At 41.8% G+C, this 12988-nt stretch overlaps 1 protein-coding gene across 2 annotated transcripts in view; it reads right to left on the bottom strand.

The window, feature by feature from the left end:
* Window positions 1–12703, bottom strand: part of MRPL24 (mitochondrial ribosomal protein L24) — a 60308-nt gene extending 47605 nt beyond the window's left edge. The window contains exons 1-2 of one of the 2 annotated variants that reach the window (XM_069213915.1): window positions 12468–12703; window positions 9585–9755 (exon numbers count right to left, since the gene is read on the bottom strand). The gene's annotated coding sequence lies outside the window, so the exon portion shown is untranslated. The remainder of the gene's footprint in view (window positions 1–9584; window positions 9756–12467) is intronic. The other variant, XM_069213914.1, reaches the window with a different exon arrangement.
* Window positions 12704–12988: the final 285 nt, after the last annotated feature.

Below are 12988 nucleotides of genomic sequence, written 5' to 3'. Positions count from 1 at the left end.
GGGGGCTCTCTAAAAGGGAACTTGTAAATACATATCTGTGATTCCCAAAGTGTGCCACCCGGCCTGTATTGTGCTTTCTCTCGGATGTTATTGCATCCAGAAATATAGCACAATAACTGACATACATATAAAACCTGTCAGTACTATTGGCTATGTCAATGGTTATCATCTCTTTAAGATAAATGATTAACAACAATGATTAGTTATAAATAATTAGCATGCAAAATGTTTCAATTCTGAAATTGTGAGACTGTGAATTAATTATTATTGAGGCCCATCGAAGGAGTATGGCCTTCAGTTGTGTGCCTTAAGTTAGATAATTTTTCTCTTCACATCTCATCCATCTGCACAGTTTCAACCTCCTCTCTTTCCTCTTCAGCACCCTCTTTTTCCTTTCCCCTGAATGTTCTCCCTCATTTTACCACCCCAAACATACACTGCACTCATTCACCTTTACGCACTTTATTTCATTTAGCTTTCTAAATATTTTAGCCTCAATACACCCCTTCACACACACTTACACCGAATTTCATTTGCAACTGGAATACATGACCATTGTTCTGTGTGCTCCGCACAGAGCCCAACCTACTATCAGGCACTTTGCTTTGCTTTTAACCTTAGCACTAGCGCTCTCAATCACAGCCCCTCATAAACACCTGGCACGAGTCAAAGTATGCACTATGCAAGAGTAAAACAATGCACAGAAACACAGCATGATAAAACAGCTAACTCTCCTGGGGAATGCAACATTAAGTAAAATGTGAAATAAGAGGAACTAAATGGATGGCACACATTTTAACGTTCATTGTTAGTATATCCATCCATGTCTGTGGCATCAATGTTAAGGGCATGAAGATAGGGCCAGTTTTAACTCCATACAGCTGATCACTGCCTTTACTGTAAACACGTATTTCTCCCCTTGTGCTTGACTAAAATATTTGGATCCATTTCACAAGAGGGCAAGAACCGTGCTCGTCATTTGGAACAATTTCACAAAGAACAAATACAGCAGCACCACTACTAAAGGAGCCAGGGATCTGCAGCCAGGGCCTCGGGTGTCACATGGGGGGAAGGTTAGCGTGACAAGGTTTCTCAGTACAACAACAAAAAATAACAGAACATTAGCATTATAGCTCCTACCATTAACAAATGACAGATTTTCAAGCCAGGATGAGGACTCAGACGCCCCAAATCATGTCGCTAAAAGTGTCACTGGCATATAGTGGATACTGCCATAGACCACAATGGAAACTAAGGGCTTTAGAGCAGTCAGACCTGCGTCATTCGTCACAGTGTTGAAAGTGGTTTTACTGCCTGGCTTTGGTCTCCTGCTTCAAAGCGAGGCGGGGCAGGCAGCCTGGGACAGAGAGCCCAGACATAGATGCATCAATGTGTTTAGAGATACGATGGTATCTCTAAACAAATCTATATATTTAATTCTTTTTTTATATGAATGTGTAGGAATTTCAGAGGGTTGCAGCTCCTCAGCCCTAAAAGAGAAACCGTCATTGGTGCACATTTAAAGTAGAGAGCACTGGCAAAGAGTAGAATGGTGCAAATTAGAGTACAAAGGTGTACAGTAAGGTTGTGTAGAGGGCAGTGGCGCATAGTAGATTAGAGTGGCATAGAGTGCAGTGGCAAAGAGCAGAGTGGTGCTTCGCTAGCATGGGAAAGAGTCACAAAGGATGGCAACAAACTAAACTGATCGTGAGCATGTACAAACTTTCAGGATTAACCATACTTTGAAAGGGCCATCTCCTGTCCCTTGCATGGGCCTTTACATGACTGAAGGATAAAATTACTCTGGTGAAAAAGGATTTACGACTTTAAGGTTAGTTGTTGTTATTGGTGATTCTCTGCTGTCGTAAATGTAGAAATTTAAGCTCAAATCTGATTTATCGAAAGCAAAGTGCTCTTTGAATCGGGCCCACTTACATTTCTTTTTAAAGGGCCTACTCTCACCTACTCAAGTGGGATACATAATAGTTAAGTTTTAGCTGAAGCAATCAGACACCAACAGGCATCTAAAATCATGACATGTCTTCATCAATTCTATTGGGTTCCTGGGTTTATTCACCCTTGTATGTTTTGGCAGACAATCCAGCTCTGAACTATTTTGACAGCTTTCCACAGAAAACGAGAAACCTAATGCTCTCCTGAGTTAAAAGTTCTCTCCCATTTTAAACGTCAAGAATGCTCATATTGTGGGAAAATAAAAGAAGCAGCTGTTAAATCGTTAACAAAAAACAGAAGTAAAGGTACACTATAAAAGTTTCCAGTCACAAAACAATATTCTGAAATAATACTGCAAAACTGAGGTCCAAGGATGTGCACATTTATAGATTTTCATTGTGTGGAAAAGGGTTTGTTGCCATTGTTTCAATTTTAAGAGAGAAAGTGAAAGGTAAGGTGGTAACTGTGGAAGACAGACAAAAACGTTTAGGGACCCCTGCAACTGATGGGCAGAAACAGTGACAGGCAAGAAGGAGACAGAACACAAAACGATAAATTAAGTAAAAGGTGAGGCAAGAGATGAGGAAAATGGCATGGCAGAGAGAATCATAAAAGAGGCAAAGTAGTTACAAAATAAACAAGAACACTACAATGACAGAGGAAAGTGGATTAAAAGAAAAAAAATACAAGAAAGGGAATGTCACTTATCTCGCCGTGCCTAAAAAAGAAAGAAAAAAAAAAAAAAACACGAACAAAAAAAAAAAAGCATAGGAGGGGCACCACTGGACTCCATGCAGAGAGTAGTGTGCATTCCTCTTACCTATAAACACTAACTTTGAAGTCAGCCGACTACAAAATGAACACCAAGCTCTCTGGTGGGACACAGTTTGGCATCTAACCTCTGTCTTTGAATGCACAGCAAATGTGATGGTAACAACCAGATTTACAGGCCTGTTTACAGAAAGGGAGCTCCCATAAGGATACTGGTAAATAAGGTTTTTGCATAGGAGGGATGAAGTGGACCTGGAGAGCCTAAGCCAGCAAATGGAAAGCAAGAAAATGTGAGTTACAAACCACAAAGCCAATGGCAAACAACAGGCACAATGCATTCCCAGGACAACTCTCTAAAACTCCCCAGGATGTCTTTCACATACCAGAACAAGCAAAAACAGATTGCTTTCTGTGTACAATTCATTTAAAATAAAAATAAAAATGTGTAATGATTCAGAGTGCTTTCAGATTTAAAATAGCTCCTTATGCACTGCAATGCAAACACTCATTAGGTGGCAAAATGACACACGTGAGAGATGAGAGAGAAATAGTCCTCTGGGTGAAGGCAAGCCCAATCGATGTAGGTGTTAAAGTTAGCCAGACACAAAAACATATGCAACCCTTTGCACTTCATAAAGAGCAGGAACATTTTAACTTATGTGATGAACCCCCTTTGAAACGGCAGCACCAAAGAATGACACAGTTAACTGGACGAAAAAAGGAACATGCATCCACTTAGTAAACATCAAGTCCAGAATGTATTCTTTTTTTTCATAGGGATTTTAAATTAATATACTTAATTTTAGTTAGAACACCTACTCTAATGTGCGATCTGGTAAACAATTTTACAGTTTGTGAACACAAAAGTACTTATTGAGTCATGGAAGCGAATCACTTTTTTTTGTGATATGTTTTTTCCTATAATTACCATTACCTTTACTGTATTTTTTTTTTTTTTTGAGAACAGTAATAAGTCTAACCTAGCATGTGATTTGATCGGCGGATGATTTCAGCCTATATATATATATATATATATATATATATATATATATATATATATATATATATATATATATTTCCAAATCAAGCCCATTCTTTGTCTCAGATCTCCTTAGGAATATAAAGTTTCTGGTAGCACCAATGTGTTTCATAGCTTTTTATGTGTTTTTAGAAGGTTTCATGCAATACAGTCCTTGCTGTATGTTAACATGGCCACTGAATGTATTGGACTGCATGACGACATAAGGCTTAGAAAACAGGTCTGTTTGATTTTCTAGGAATAGGTGTTCATATTGTCCAAACAACTGGAATATTTCCTCAATTATTATGTTTTCTGAGGCTTACATCAAAATGCCTGAGAAGAGAATTTCCATGCTCTGAAGCTCTTTAGTAAATATGTGAGCTGAAATGCGGCTACAAGGTGAGATGGCCTTTTAAGTTTCATCTTGAAGGAAGGAGAAGATATCATACCTTTAAGCTTCTATGTCAGTAGCTCCCAGACACCTTCAGAATATTCCGTCATGAGTTCATTTTTAAATAAGTACAGGAGCACATTATTCTTTTAAAGTTAAGTAAGGGCTCTCTTTACTTTATATTATTACCATCAGATATTGAGCAGTGTTTGGTCAGATTTATGGGCCAGGCTGGGGCACGGAGAAGAACTGAAGCACTTAACCCTGAAATAAAAGTCATTGTCCACTCAATATTGGAGTGTGAGAACAAAATTAGGTTTCTGAGTGTTTTTAAAAGGGAGAAAATTCAAATGAAAAGTTACCTTAATGATAAACAGTTAATTTTAATTTTCTCCCATTGCACAGTGTTACATTTAGAAGCAGCAGGCCTTTTACTCCCAGTGGCGAGTAGATATTGTGCCTTATTTATAACTGAGAATTAGTCATTTTTTTTTTTTAAATGGAAGAAATTTAAAGTAAAGGTTTTTTTTATTTTTATGAAGCTAAGTCTTAATTACTTTATCCAATTTTAAATAAGCCAATTACGTCTTAGGGCCCGATTTAGAGTTTAGCGACAGGTTACTCCATCACAAACGTGACCGATATCCAGCCTGCCGTATTATGATCTCCAAAGGCTATAATGGGATCATAATATGGCAGACTGTATATCTGTCAAGTTTGCAACGGAATAACCTGTCTGCCAAACTCTAACTTAGGCCTCTAATGTCTTATGAAGCATGTCTCTTCGCTTAAAATTCCTCCGTTTTAAACAAATGTATTTTTCAGTTACAAATATGGCACCATGTTTATAGGACACTGTGAGTAGGATGTCTGGTGTTTGTAAATGTGACACTGGGAAATGGGAGAAAATATAAATGATGGGTTTTATAGAATCCATATAAACAAAGTTAACCCTTCAGTTTAATTTTCTCGACACAGTGCCATATTTATAAGTGAAGAATATAGACATTATTTTAAGTGGGAGAAAGTTATATGGGACACTTTTCTGCACTTTAAATTTCTCCTATTCAAATAACAAAATGGTTGTATGTTTGTTTTATAAGTCGAACTGTGCCACATAAGGCGAAAGGTATGCCTGACACAGTCTCTCAGTCACCTGTACACGCACCTTATTCACCCCTTTCCTCCACCCCAAAGAAAATGCTCTCACTGATACAAATGGCAGCCCTGTCATAGTGCCCCTTGTCAAAGTATTTTGTTCAAACCATAGTTTCTGGCTCTATGGATATTAGGCTTAAAATGAATTAAGGCGGGCTTGGGGGTGTTCGCTAACAATGCTCAAGTTGCTTAGCCTTCAGTAGCTCACAATGATTTTCACTGATCACAAGTAGCTCTTACTACAGAAAAGGTCGGATATCCCTGGTCTATCTACTTCCCATAATTTGGTCTATATACTTCCTATAATTTGCTCAAGAGTATTGTTCACTGTCCTGTGTAGCAAAACAGGAGCCACGCACTAATTCCCCCATCTCTTTGTAGGAGCAATGATATACAAGAAAGGTATACTTGATGCTAGTGTGTTTGGAGGAGGCTTAGCAGACGAACCTGTTGCTAGAGGTATCCTGAAGCAAGGAATTCAGACTTTAGGGCTGATAGCACAATGAGGTACGAGGTAGGTCTTTACATTAACTGGCACATAGAAGCAGACCAATACAACAATGATGTAACTTAACTTAGGAAGGGAACAGGCTAATTGATTAGAGATGTGTGATGAAATATGAGTAGGGCTTATTTAACCTTTGCCATAATGTGTAGATTACTTGCTTTATCTTCAGAATATTTACAATCAGTCTTCATCACAGTATGAGTCAACAATAACTTTTAATAATCATATAGTATAAAATACCAATTCTTGTCTGTGTGTGCTGATTTCAGGAATCAGGGTGTGGTCCATCTATCAACTGCAAATAAGAGATTCTCTGCCAGATTTTGCCTAACTTCTAGGCCACAGCCACAGACCATGAGTATTTGGCACAGCTCTTCACCAGCACCCAAGCCCTCTTTCCCTAATCAAGCTGATGCCTCTGAAGACTCACGCTCCCCTTGGTCCAACTCTCACTATGACACTTGGCGCTCCCATAAGTGAAGATGCAATGCACCAGATGGCATACAAACCCCTGCCCTGACTGGCAAAAGTCTAGACCCTAATCCTACTCTCAACTTCAACCCGGATGCCATCATCAACTACCGATGGGCAGACTGGACCCTCCTCCCCTCAGTTGTGGAGTATGCCAAAACACAACTGAGGAAAGCCCTGGACAAAGATGTCAGGAACCGTCTCCACTCGGAATGCCCTTGCCCTGATATACCCAGGAAGGTTGCCCTGAAGCCTGAACTTGATCCCAATCTAGCAACCTTCATTAAACGTTTATCCAAAGACCCCAAGAAGGGTATAGATATATCCTGGAGATCATGCCAGGATAAAGTGCTAGACCTAGCAGGCCCCTTATGCAAAAATCTGGATCTGGCAGTAGGCGCTAAGAATCTGGCTCCCCCACAGACCCCAAAACCTTAGCAGGCTGGGCTGCAATGGCGCTATGCATATTGGACAATGAAAACTGCACAATCTCCATGGAGAGGAGACGATCAATCCTCCTGCGCATTGATCCCAATTTGGCAAATCTGGCCAATGCAGAGTCAAGGCCACTAGCCAATGGTCTACTCTTTGGGGACAAATTCATAAAGGACCTGGGCAAGTTTGTCCATACATTCATGGCCATTGACAAGGCCCAGACCTCCCTGAACAAAGTATTTCAGCAATGCCTTTTTACCAGGGCTGGCAGAAATAGAGGTCTTCTGTCCGGTCGCTCCACATGCAGTCCTCAATCAAGGTACACCTCCTCAGGCAGAGGATACACTTCCCACCGGGATACCTTCTACCCCTAAAGGGCGCAAATGAGACAAGCCCACTTCAGCAGAGGTACATACTGAAGCAACTACAGAACCAACTCCCTCACTCAAGGTAAGCCTGATACCACATTTGTCAGTAGTACTAGGGGGAAAAACCAAATTCTTCCTGCACAATTGGTCACTGTTAACCACAGACCAGTGGGTACTGGAGACAGTCAAGTTTTCACCTAAAATTCTTCAGGAACCCCCAGCAGGCAGTTCTACCTGAACGGCTCCATTTTTCCCTACAAGATTGCATCTTTACTCCACAAGAAATAAACCAATTGTTGAACAAAGAGGCTATCATGCCATGTCAACCCAACTTCTCAGGGTTTTGCAGCAACATCTTTGTAATAGACAAGAAGGGAGGAGGCTCACGTTTAGTGATCAATTTCAAGGAATTCAACATTTGAATTCTTTATCGTAACTTCAAGATGGAGGGGAGCCACCTCCTCAGAGACATTCTCAGAGAGGGCGACTGGATGATCCGTTTGGACCTAAAGGATATCTATCTAGCAATCCCGATATTTTTTCTTCACAGGAAGTTTCTACAGTTCAGGTGGAACAGTCCATGGTTCCGCTACAAGGTTCTGCCATTCGGACTCTCCTCCGCACCTTGGTACTTCACCAAGGTCATGCATCCAGTGACAGAAAAGCTCTGCTCCAGAGACGTTCGGATGATTGTCTACCTAGACAACATCCTCCTTATGGCGCAGGATATCCAATCGCTCACACAACACCTAGCATGGACCATCCAATTGCTCCATGACTTAGGTTTGGCGATCAACTAAAGTGACCCCTTCCCGTTAGATGGAGTTTCTAGGGTTCCAGATCGACTCTTCTATCTCTTCCAGCCCAGAAATTACACTCAATCCAAAAAGCGATCCAACCAACTCTCTACAAGGACAGGATATCCATCAGAGTATCAGCCAATAATGTGGGCCTCTTAGCATCCTCCGTACAGTCCATCTTCCTGGCTCCTTTGCCCTACAGGACGCTTCAACGCTTAAAAATTCACCACCTACTGAAGGGCTTAACATACACAGAGCTCATTAACCTCACTCCAGAATCTTGCAGAGAACTACAATGGTGGCTAGCCCCCATGTCTGCCTGGAATGGCAGAGCCATCTTCAGCTCACAGCCAGATGTCATTCTGGAATCAGACACCAGCAAGTGGGGTAGAGGGCAGGTGCGTCACCGTTTCCACAAGTGGTCTCTGGTCTCACAACGAGTCGCAACTTCATATCAATTGCCTAGAACTTTTAGAGAGGTCCTTTGCAATAAAGACCCTAGACCCACAGTCCAATTGCTGCGTATTACTATGCATGAACAGCATCTCAGCAGTACGGTACGTCAACAAACTGGGGGGCACAAAGTCACTAACTTCAGCAGCGATAGCAAAGACCTTTCAGCACTATTGCCTCCAGAATCAGATAACCGTGACAGCAGAATACTTGCCAGACCAACTCAATACAATAGAGGATTGGATATCCAGATTTCTCAAGGATTCCAGCTAATGGAAACTCCATCAGTTAGTTTCTCAAGGATTCCAGCTAATGGAAACTCCATCAGTTAGTGATCCAGGCCCTCCAAGAGAGATAGGGCCAGTGTCGCACAGACCTATTTGCATCCCGTCTCTCACAGCAAATAGACCAGTGCTTCTCATGGAGGCCAGATCCCATAGGCACGGATGCCTTTCTGCAACAATGGACAGGACCACTACTCTCTGCCTTTCCCCCATTCATCATGATAACGAGAGTAGCAGCCCATGCTCGGCCTCAGAGTGCAATCCTGGTTCCCATTACTTCTGAAAATGTCCAGAGACTCTCCAGTACAGATTCCCTCGATACACAACTTTTTGCTAGATCCAACAGGGATACTCCATCCTATGATCAGTCAGAACAAACTCCATCCCATGGCGTGGCACATTTTCGACAATGTTGGTCTCTGCCAGACCTTTCGGAACAATCGCTCTCGCCTGTATCTGCTTCATGGCCAGACACCACCTATAAACATTACACCTCTGCTTGGGTATGTTGGTGCGACACACGGAATCTTGATCCCTTAGGGACCACTGTTACCTCTGTAGCAAACTTTCTGGCAGAAATGGCATCTGAAGGTTCCAGCTATTTTTAAATCAATAACTACCGGTCTGTTACGTCTGCAGGACACATGGCAATGGATGGGAAGCATGTAAGAGAACATCCTTTAGTAAGTAGGGTGATGACAGGCATTCGGCCAGCGAATCCTACTCAACCTAAATATTCTCATTTATGGGATTTTAACATCATTCTGAACTTTCAATGACGTTGGCCCTGTAACTCCGACCTGTCAAAGAAGCAACTTTCAGTTAAATTAACCATATTGTTGTGCCTGGCATCTTGTAGGAGGATCTCTGATATCAGAGCCCGAGATATCTCAGGATGAGTCTATTCTCCAGATGGTGTTACCTTTTCCATCTCAAGAAGAACCAAAACCATCTCTAAACAAGTGACTTACCCTAGTTTTCATGAAGAACCCAAATTATGCAGAGGCCACTGCCTAAGGAATACGAAGATCGAACCAGAGAGTATCGCCAGACCCCTGGAGCTCAACTCCTGTTTTCTCTCCAGAAGCCCTTTCGTCCAGTGACTTCAGCTACCTTAGCATGCTGGGTGAGATGGATTTGAGCTGAAACAGAATTGACATCTCAAAGATTGGAGCTCATTCTGTAAGAGAGGCAATGGCCTCAAAGTCCTTTTCCCTAACGTCACCATTACAGGACATAATGAGAGCAGCAGACTGGTCAGCAAATTCGACATTTAAAACATTTTATTATAAACCTTTTACAGATGTAGCTTCTGTTGTACTACAGCAGCTTCAGACTAGCGTAATCCGAAGCCTCCAGTCCTGACATAGAATAAAAAACATTTCTAGCTTATGCTACAAGAATTTTCAATTTAATTAAGGACTGGGAGGTGACCTATTTATTTATGACTATCCCACCCAATCTTCCATGCGGAATGTATTCAAACGTGAAGATATTTATATAGTAACAGTTATTGTTATGCTTATGATCACGATTTGTACATGAAGCATGGTTTTCCTTCATAAGACCGTCATTGTTTGCATTAGAATTTACATTTGCATGACTCGATTTGCGTGAATGACGTAGTTCATTTTCAACAGAGTGTTACAACATGGTCATCTGTTTTCTTCACAGTTTCAGATCAAAAGTCTGGTTAATGGAGATTCCAACACCTTCAAATTCTCACTTTAGACCGGTGTGCCGGTCATTTTCGTTAATCTATGTCGCATCTACGTGGGAGACCAATTTCTGGAATGTTGTTTTTGAGTCAGTTCTAGACTTTAAGACTTATCTCAGAGCAAGGAAAGAGGAGGATTTTGTGGTTCCTCTGGCCTATATAGCGTTTGATGGGTTATTATTGGGCTGTTATGATGTCATCCATATATCTTATGGGTAATGTAGTTTAAGAAAGTTTGTTTTTATTGGCTGCTGTGTTTTGATATTAATAAACAGCAAAGAATTAGAAGTATAATCCTCGCTTCCGAGTCCTTAATAGAATTTAAAATTCTCGTCACGTAAGCTAGATACATTTTTGTCTGAAAGAAGCCTGTATATTAAAGATGGCGGTACGTAATTCACATACACACCGGATGGTGCACAGAGCCAACACTGTACAGCTGCTGCGTATCTAGCGTGCATTCCAATAATGTCAACGGATGAAGCGCATGGCGCAAGACAATGAATATTCAGCACAAGCTCTGAGCGCTCATTTCTATTTGAATTAATGAGCCGTAAAGTTTCTTCTTTAAGATATAGAAGAAATGTCCACATGCCAACCAGTCATTTGTTGTTAACTCACTGCGTGGATGCTAGTTTATTCTTGTTGAGTCTGCCATCCGAGGACCAAAAAAAAATGTGATTCTATGAAAGGTCTGCTCACATTTCTCCCAGGTCTATTAGCTCCCAGTTGTCGCCAATTCTGTTATAACAAAGCCTATGCCGTTTAAGTAAGTTATGTCTTCTTTATTCTTTTATGGAGCAAGCGGGTACAACAATAAATTACATCTCTCCATACCCCCCCTTCGCTGAGACCAACTGTCACTCTTCGAATTTCTGTGTTCTTCCTATTCTACTCATCACTCACACATTCTACATTTCATTACCTTGTTCTAGATTCTATAGTAACACATACATAATAGAAGGCCAGTCCACTGCACAATGGGCCTCAATTGGGCAATTGAGGCTTATTCAAAGGAACTGGCAGGCTGCAGAGCAGGAAACTCAGATGGTGTACGAGGTCAACCATTCCCCTGGTCCGCCAACGCCAAACTCCCCCCCCATCATCAGTTCGCTCCCTGCTGCTGGCATTTTCAATTTGAATAATGCCCTCCTAGTCACCTATAATAGGTGGAAGGGAATGAAGGCAAGAGTGGAGGTCTCAGTTAAGGTGGAGTTGAATGCTGTTCCTCTGACCACTATTTCTTACCTAGGGTAGGAGAGCCCTAGTGGCATAGCAAGGGTGTCAGATTTGGCGTATTTATACATCTATTTTTGGAATTACGTAACAATTAGTTTGCGGGCTCGACTCGAGTTTTGGCTCTCAGCACTTCCCTTGAATCCTCTGGTTTTCCCGTCACTAAGTACCGCAAGCAGTAATTCCAATCTGCAGACCTCCAGTTTGATAACAAAACTACATTGAGCCATCCTCAGCATCACATGAAAACGTCACACTACACACCACACACCTGATATTCACCTTACTCACATCACCGTCTACCTGCATTTGTCTACAGGACAGAGTATTTTACTCTTCCAACTTCTGCACCACAGAGAGAGCTGCACACCGTATACGTCGACACAACGAGGCTCCTGAACGCCCTGCAGATCTAGTAGAGAATCTTGCAGACAGAGACACATTTCCTCGAAGTCTGTTCCCCCAAGGTAAATGTGTATGTCTGCTCTTGGTGCTAGGACCATCTAGGCTGTTATACTGCAAATGCATGTGTGTATGATTTTTAGACTTTTCGATCCAACCTGAACTTGATAACAGAAACTACGAGGATTTACATGTGTATGATCTAGGTACGGTCATGGGAGCAATAGAGTCTCCTCAGTGGCGAGGCAGTGCCCAAAACGTTAGACTAGCGCCCGATAAGACGCCAGGTAATTTCCATGTACAGTAACAAGTGGGGCAAACCTCCTAAATGTGCGGTATATGTAGTGAATCATTGCTTCTCTACTAGATCTGCAGGGCGTTCAGGGGCCCTCGTCACAAATACAGTGGCCGCCATCCCTGAATGACCCACAGACGATGTTTCTTTCATGACCTTTGCATTTTAACCCCCATGAAGGTAGCTGTAGCGTCATTCACGTACCTTCTTATTATTTCAGTGATAGTGTATTAGCGTCGTCTGGTTACGTCCTTGTCAGCAGGTTGGGTGTTGAAAAAAAACTATCCAATCTCATTTAGAAGCCGGTACCTAGCATGCTGCTGTCACCCATCCACGCCTGTCTCCCAACGCATGCTAGCAGCACTAACATGGAAACCTCAACACTACTCCTAGACTTGCCTAGCCTAACGCCGATCCGTTCAGCGCCTGCGCCTGCGCATTGCTCGTTTAACTCCTGCGCGCGTCATCTGCGAAATACGGCTCTATTACGCGCAGAAAGTAAGTAAAAGAACTAGAGTGCTAACCAATCTAACAAAACGTGATACTACTTGGCGCCATGGTACTGCACAAATCGTGTTAGAATAACCCACCTTCCCGCACAATAGTTGCGAAAGCTTGGGGCGCATTCGGTCTCTAGTTGGCCTGTCACGATCATTGAAATCGTTTTTAAATTTGACAAAATATTTTAAAATTTGAATTCACTTATTTTTAATTTCACACGTTTT

The sequence above is a fragment of the Pleurodeles waltl genome, chromosome 11 (genome assembly GCF_031143425.1).
Source record: "Pleurodeles waltl isolate 20211129_DDA chromosome 11, aPleWal1.hap1.20221129, whole genome shotgun sequence".
Taxonomy (NCBI): domain Eukaryota; kingdom Metazoa; phylum Chordata; class Amphibia; order Caudata; family Salamandridae; genus Pleurodeles; species Pleurodeles waltl.
The sequence above is the reverse complement of the archived record's forward strand: the minus strand, read 5'-3'. Positions and strand labels throughout refer to the sequence as shown.